Genomic DNA, 8,139 nt, shown 5'->3' with positions numbered 1-8,139 from the left:
AAACTTTCTTCTTTTAAACTTGCTTATCTGAGATATTTTCTACAGTTAGGGAATGCTGAGAAACACACCAGGCTCCTGGATACAAAAATCAACATGCTCTCATCCATAATGCATTTCTAGGTACCACAAAACATTGTACAGAAAATATAAATTTAAAATATAATTTTCAATAGCCAAAATCAAATATATAAAAATAAATCAAATTTACAATCTGAAGCACTGAAAATTTCAAGACATTGATGATAGAAATTTTAAAGAGAGAAACAGAGTGTATTCATGACTTGGAAGGATGAACATTTTAATGATTAAAAAGTTTCCTACATTCATTCATAGATGCAATGCTGTCCCACTCAGGATGCAAGCTGGAGCCTCATTTTTATATGTGCATGTACAAAATGACAAGCTGCTTCTTTCTTCCTTCCTTTTTTATTTCTTTTTCAGTTGATTGGAGATATTTTTTCCCTCCAATTACTTTTGTTTTCAATTTGAAATATTGACTCTGTTTCCTACATGATTTAATACATTAAAAATCTACAGTAGAAGGGGTAGAGAGAGAAAAGGGGAGGGGAGGGGAGGGGAGGGGGAATAATAGAAAATAGGACAGACAGCAGAATACATCAGACACTAGAAAGGCAATATGTCAATCAATGGAAGGGTAACTGATGTGATTAAACATAAAACTAGGCAAACATAGAAGGTGAACAGATCAAGAAAGGTATTTATAGTAGGGGTTACTAGTACATAACTTTGAAAGAAGTATATGATTTCTATAGATGTAGAAGATAGGAGGAAGGATTTTTTCATCCTGAAGGATCAGCTTAAATAATTGGATACCAGAATCACTTAATTGGGGGGCTGGGGTTGTAGCTCAATGGTAGAGTGCTTGCCTAGCAAATGTGGAGTACTGGGTTTATCCTAAGCACTACATAAAAAAATGGATGAAGTAAAATTATTGTGTCTATATAAAAAAATACATTAAAAATCAATTACCTTAAGATATTTAGAACCCCACCCCCACATGTCAACTATTTCAAAATTACATGGCACATTTATAAATATCTCAGAGGAGAGGGCTGGTGGGCGAGGCTGGCGGCTGGAGCCAGCATGGCGGCCGAGCGCAAGACCAAGTTGTCCAATAACCTGCTGCGCATGAAGTTCATGCAAAGGGGACTGGACTCAGAAACCAAAAAACAACTAGAGGAAGAAGAAAAGAAGATCATCAGTGAAGAGCACTGGTACTTGGATTTGCCAGAGCTTAAAGAAAAAGAGAGTGTCATAATAGAGGAGCAGAGCTTCTTGTTATGTGAAGATCTTCTGTATGGAAGAATTTCATTCAGAGGATTTAATCCTGAAGTTGAGAAATTGATGCTTCAGATGAATGCTAAGAATAAAACAGAAGATGAAGATGAAGATGAGATAGTAGAGCTTGATGTGTCAGATGAGGAAATGGCTAGAAGATATGAGACCTTGGTGGGGACAATTGGAAAAAAGTTTGCCAAGAAAAGAGACCGTGCCAATTACAAAGAAGATGAAAATGGAAACATAAAACCAGTTAAAGCAAAAAAGATGTTCTTAAAGCCCCAAGATTAAAAATGATGCCTTAAAATATGTCTCGGGGTGGCCATGAGAACAGCAGACTTTGGAGCCCATCCCAGTGGCATCTTTCAGCTATTAATACTTGATATTTATTTGTAAAGAGATGTGTAACTTTAGAAATAGACTGTGTTTGAAACAGATGTGTAATGGATGTTATACATCCTTTTCCAAATCAGGTTCGTCAGAAGCAGAAGTTGAGCCTGAATCTTACAGATGTTCATAGGCACAGCATTGCTTCCTAAAGATTTTACCTCAGTTCTTTTTATATATCTTTCCAGTCACTGACCTTGAATGGACTCCTATAGATGAATGCCAGTGTTTAAATTGCCTTTAAGATTATATTTTACTTTAAATTATTAGTCATATAATCATGTCCAGCCGATTCATACATTCATTTTGGAGTCAAATGTCAGGAATTTATTATATGTACATTCATCAAGAGCAAACATGACTCTCCAACCTGAAGTATTTGCATGCTACCAGGTCTATCACTTTATGGTATTGTTTTTTGTTTAAGGCATTTAATTTTTTAAAAATATTCTGTAATAAATATCTGTTTCCACATGCTTTTTCTGTTTTCTTGGACTTCCAAATAATTTTAGTCTAGATAATGTAACTTATCCAAATAGTAATTTTTAATATCAGCCATTAATTTAGAATATATTGATGTATTCAATTGAAAAAAAAATAAAAAAATAAATATCTCAGAGGTCAAGGAATAAAGCATTTAAAAAGTAAACAAAGAGAGCTTTGGGGGCTGGGGTTGTGGCTCAGTGGTAGAGAGCTTGCCTTGCACATGTGAAGCCCTTGATTTGATCCTCAGCACCACAGAAAAATAAATAAATAAAATAAAGATATTGTGTCCAACTACAACTAAAAATAAATAAAAAAATAAATAGTGCTTTAAACTAAGTGATAATAAAAGCTTAAAATATCAGGATCTCTGTGATGAAACAGTAACTCCATTGAATATTTCTAACTCAAAGTTCTCATGTCAGAAAGAAGCTAGAATAACAATAAAATTATTTTCAAATTATGTAGTTGGAAGGAAAAATAAGGATAGGAGAGAAATATAGAAATATATGAAATAGAGAAGAAATAACATAGTTAAGCTTGATAAAAACTAAACAAGCCTAATCACGAAAAAAGAACACAAAAATTAATATCAATGAAAGGGATCCACCAAATAACTATACAGATGCTAAAATATGTTTAGAAAATATGACAATTGCATGCCAAAATATGTGACAGCTTGCAGAACAGGGTCTATATTACAGAAAGATCTATGTGCTGCTGAGAAGGAAGTACATCCAGTCATTGATGAATGAAATATTCTATATACTGAAAAGCTGTTTCTAAAGTGTATATGAAGAAGCAAAGAGCCACAAGACATAAAGCCAATCTCAAAGAGGGAACCAGAAAACCTACATTACCAGATATCAAGACTTGTTATTTCTTATTATAATTAAGGTGGTCTAATGGAGTCCAGAAGCACATAGATACATGTAAGGTTACATAATAATGCTACAACATTGGAGTATATTGGAAAAGAGGATGCATGGTGCTGAATCAACTGGACAGTTACATTAAAAAGTGAATCCTAACTCGTACCTAATACCATAAAGAAAAATCAATTACAGAAGGAATACAGGTAAAAATATGGAAAGTAAATCCATAAGACTTTTATAAGAAAACAGAAGACTATTTCCTATTCTCTTGGTTGGTCAAAGAATTCATAAGAAGAATTAAAATAGGACAAATATAAAGAAAAAAAGGACACTTGGAGTTATATTCAAATTTACTAAGTAAGTCAAAGTACACTATTAAGAATGGGCCTGGGATCCACCCACACCAGCCTGTGAGGGACCCAGGCTCACAGTAGGCTGGGATCTATCCCTCCACCTGCAGACACCCACCAGAGCCCAGCCTCCCATACAGGACTTCCTCTTCCAACCAGCAGACTACTACAGGAACATTGGCCCAGCCCAGATCCGCCCACACAGATTGTGCAGGACCCAGGTCCAGGGTAGGACTGAGTTTGCCCCCCAAACCCACCTGGGAGCCTATGCCTAACCCACTTCCATCTTGGGACACTGCAGTCATTGCCATAGCCTTCCCCATGCAATAGACCCTAACTTTTTGACAATAGACAGGGCCTAGAAACAGCTGCATCTCAGAACAGGCATCCCAAAGAGAGTTTGAGACCCACCCTTTCAGCCCCTCTCTGTAAGACATTGCTTCCATCTTGGGGCACCTCAACTCTTATCTCAAGTTACTTTGGCTATTGCCTCCACCATCTACTACAACCTATGCTTGTTGTAGTAGCATTCATTGAGGGATACCAGCAGGGTCTGGAAGCCCAACAACAAGGTGAGGTACAGACAATCTGCACAGGTCCTACAAGAATATAGGGTAGAAAGTGAAATATCTCAGATCCAAGGTGCAAGAGAGGAAGACACATAGACAACATGAAAAAAAAAAAAAAAAAACAAGGGAGGAAAGTGCCCCAAAGAAACCAGGACACTATAATAACAGAACCCATGGACAGCAAAGTTGATGAAATGTCAGAGAAGGAGTTCAGAAGGTTCATAATTAAAATGATCTGTGAATTAAAGAATGACCTAAATGAGCAAATACAGGCAAAAATTGATCACTCCAATGAAGAGATAAAAGGGCAAATACGGGTAGCAAAAGATTACTTCAAGAAAGAGATAGAGACTCTGAAAAAATAAAAATAAAACTCTCAGAAATCCTTGAAATGAAGGATACAATAACCAAAATTAAAAAAAAAAACTCAATAGAAAGCATAACAAACAGACTAGATCACTTGGAAGAAAGAACATCAGATAATGAATACAAAGTATACAATCTAGAAAATAAAGTTGATCACACAGTGATGATAGTAAGAAACCATGAACAAAACATCCAAAAATTATGGAACAGCATCAAAAGACCAAATCTAAGAGGTATTGGGATAGAAGAAGGCATTGAGTTCCAAACCAAAGGAATGCACAATCTCTTCAATGAGGTAATATCAGAAAATTTCCCAAGCATGAAGAATGAATTGGAAAACCAAATACAAGACGCTTACAGGACACCAAATGTACAAAATTACAACAGATCTACAGCAAGACACGTTATAATGAAAATGCCTAGCATACAGAATTAGGATAGAATCTTAAAAGCCACAAGCGAAAAGAATCAGATCACATATAGGGGGAGACCAATTCATATGTCAGCAGATTTTTCAACCCAGACACTCAAAGCCAGGAGATTGTGGAACAACATATACCAAGCTCTGAAAGAAAATGGATGCCAACCAAGAATCTTATATCCAGCAAACTAAGCTTTAGATTTGAGGATGAAATGAAAACCTTCCATGACAACAAAAGTTAAAAGAATGTACAATTAGAAAGCCTGCACTATACAACATCCTCAGCAAAATATTCCATAAAGACAAAATAAAAAAAATAATGAAAAGCAATGGAGGGATGTATAACAATAAAGGAAAATTTAATCAGAGGAGAAATCAAGTCATGTTAAATACCAAAAGTAAACAAAAATGGCTGTTAATACAAATCATGTCACAATAATAACCCTGAATGTTAATGGCCTAAACTCACCAATCAAAAGACATAGACTAGCAGATTGAGTGAAAAACAAAACAAAACAAAAAAAAATGAACCAACAATATGCTGCCTCTAAGAGTCTCATCTCATAGGAAAAGACATCCACAAACTGAAGGTAAAGGGTTGGGAAAAGCCACACCACTCACATGGACTGTGGAAGCAAGCAGGGTTTTCCATTCTCATATCAAATAAAGTAGACTTCAAGCTAAAGTCAATCAAAAAGAATAAAGAAGGACAATACATACTGCTCAAGGGAACCATACACCAACAAGACTTAACAATTATAAATATATATGTCTCAAACAATGGAGAATCCAAATTCATCAAACAAACTCTTCTCAAGTTCAAGAGTCAAATAGACCACAACACAATAATTTTGGGTGACTTTAACACACCTCTTTCATCACTAGATAGATTTTTAAAACAAAAGCTGAATAAAGAAACTGTAGAACTCAATAACACAATCAATAACTTAGATTTATATATATAAAATATTTCATCCTTCAACAAGAGAATACACTTTCTTCTCATCAGCACATGGCTCCTTCTTTAAAATAGAGCATATACTATGTCTCAAAGCAACTCTTAGCAAATATAAGATGGTAGGGATACTATCCTGAATTCTATCAGATCATACTGGAATGAAATTAGAAATCAATGATAAAATAAGAAATAAAAGCTACTCTAACACCTGGAGACTAAATAATATGCAATTGAATAAACAATTGCAGAAGACATCAAGGAGGAGATTAAAAATTGTTGAGAGGTGAATGAGAGCACAGATACAACATATCAAAATCTCTGGGACACTATGAAAGCAGTTCTAAGAGGAAAGTTCATTGCATGTAGTTCATTCCTTAAAAGAAGAAAAAGTCAACAAAAAATGACTTAACATTATATCTCAAAGTCCTAGAAAACAAAGAACAAAACTACAAAAAAAGTAGTAAAGACAGGACATAATTAAAATCAGAGCTGAAAGCAATGAAATCGAAACAAAAGAAACAATTGCAAAAATTGACAGAACAAAAGGTTGGTTCTTTGAAAAAATAAATAAAATTGAGAGATCCTCAGCCATGATAACACAGAGAAGGACAGAGAAATCTCAAATTAGTAACATATGTCATGAAAAAGTAAATATCACGAAAGACACTACAGAAATACAGAAGATAATTTGAAATTATTTTAAAAATTTGTACCCTAATAAAATAGAAAATATCGAAGGCATCAACAAATTTCTAGAGTCATATGATTTGCCCAAATTGAATCAGGATGATATATACAATTTAAACAGATCAATTTCTAGAGACAAAGTAGAAGATACCATTAGAAGCCTACCAACAAAGAAAAGCCCAGGACCAGATGAATACACAGCCCAGTTCTACAAGATCTTTTAAATAAGAAGTAATACCAATACTCTTCAATTTATTTCAGAAAAGAGAAAAAAAAAGGAGCATATCCATATTAATTCTTTGAGGCCAATATCACCCTGATTCCAAAAACCAGGCAAAGACACATCAAAAAAAGAAAACTTCAGACCAATATCTCTAATGAACACAGATGAAAAAATTCTCAATAAAATTCTGGAAAATCAGATACAAAAACATATCAAAAAGATAACGCACCACAATCAAGTGGGACTTATCCCAGGGTTGCAAGCTTGGTTCAACATATGGAAATCAATAAATGTAATTCATCACATCAATAGACTTAAAGATAAGAATCATATGACCATCCCAATAGATGCAGAAAAAGCATTTGACAAAATACAGCACCCTGTATGTCCAAAACACTAGAAAAACTAGGGATAACAGGAATGTATCTCAATATCATAAAGACTCTCTATACTAAGCCCCAGGCCAACATCATTCTAATGGAGAAAAATTGAAGGCATTCCCTCTAAAAACTGGAACAAGACAGGGATGCCTTCTTTCACCTCTTTCTATTTGACATAATCCTTGAAACACGGGTCAGAGCAATCAGACAGACAAAAGTAATTAAAGGGATACACATAGGAAAAGAAGAACTCAAATTGGTACTATTTGCAATGATACAATTCGATACTTAGAAGACCCTAAAAGTTTCACCAGAAAACTTCTAGAACTAGTAAATGAATTCAGCAAAGTAACAGGCTATAAAATCAATACCCATAAATCAAATGAATTTCTATATATCAGTGACAAATCCTCAGAAAAGGAAAATAGGATAACTATCCCATTTACAATAACCTCAAGAACAAAATAAAATACTTGGGAATCAACATACTCAAAGTAGTAAAGATCTATATAATGAAAATTACAGAACCCTAAACAAAGAAATCAAAGAAGACCTTAGAACATGGAAAGATCTACCTTGCTCTTGGATAAGCAAAATTAATATTATCAAAACTATACCATCAAAAGCACTATACAGATTTAATGCAAGTTCAATGAAAATCCCAATGATATTCTTCATAGAAATAGAAAAAGTAGTCTTGAAATTCATCTGGAAAAATAAAAGATCCAGAATAGCTAAAGCAATCCTTAGCAAGAAGAGTGAAGCAGGTGGCATCACTATACCAGAACTTAAACTATACTACAGAGCAATAGTAACAAAAACAGCATGATATTGGCACCAAAGCAGATTGGTAGACCAATAGAACAGAACAGAGGACACACAGACTAACCCAAAAAATTCCAATTATCTTATATTAGACAAAGGCACCAAAAACATGCATCGGAGAAAAGATAGCCTCTTCAACAAATGGTGCTGGGAAAACTGGAAACCTGTGTGCAACAAAATGAATTTAAACCCCTATCTCTCACCATCCACAAAACTCAACTCAAAGTGAAAAGGACCTAGGAATAAAACCAGAGACCCTGTGTCTAATAGAAGAAAAAGTAGGCCCTAATCTCCATCATTAAGGATTAGGCCCCAA

General features: G+C 34.6%; 1 pseudogene; it reads left to right on the top strand.

Annotated features, from left to right (window-relative positions):
• The first annotated feature begins 1,104 nt into the window (after positions 1-1,104).
• LOC144252882 (M-phase phosphoprotein 6 pseudogene) lies at positions 1,105-2,148 on the top strand (annotated as a pseudogene).
• The last annotated feature ends 5,991 nt before the right edge of the window (positions 2,149-8,139 follow it).

Source organism: Urocitellus parryii, unplaced genomic scaffold, assembly GCF_045843805.1.
Source record: "Urocitellus parryii isolate mUroPar1 unplaced genomic scaffold, mUroPar1.hap1 Scaffold_62, whole genome shotgun sequence".
Lineage (NCBI taxonomy): Eukaryota > Metazoa > Chordata > Mammalia > Rodentia > Sciuridae > Urocitellus > Urocitellus parryii.
This window is presented reverse-complemented; position numbering and strand designations above follow the sequence as displayed.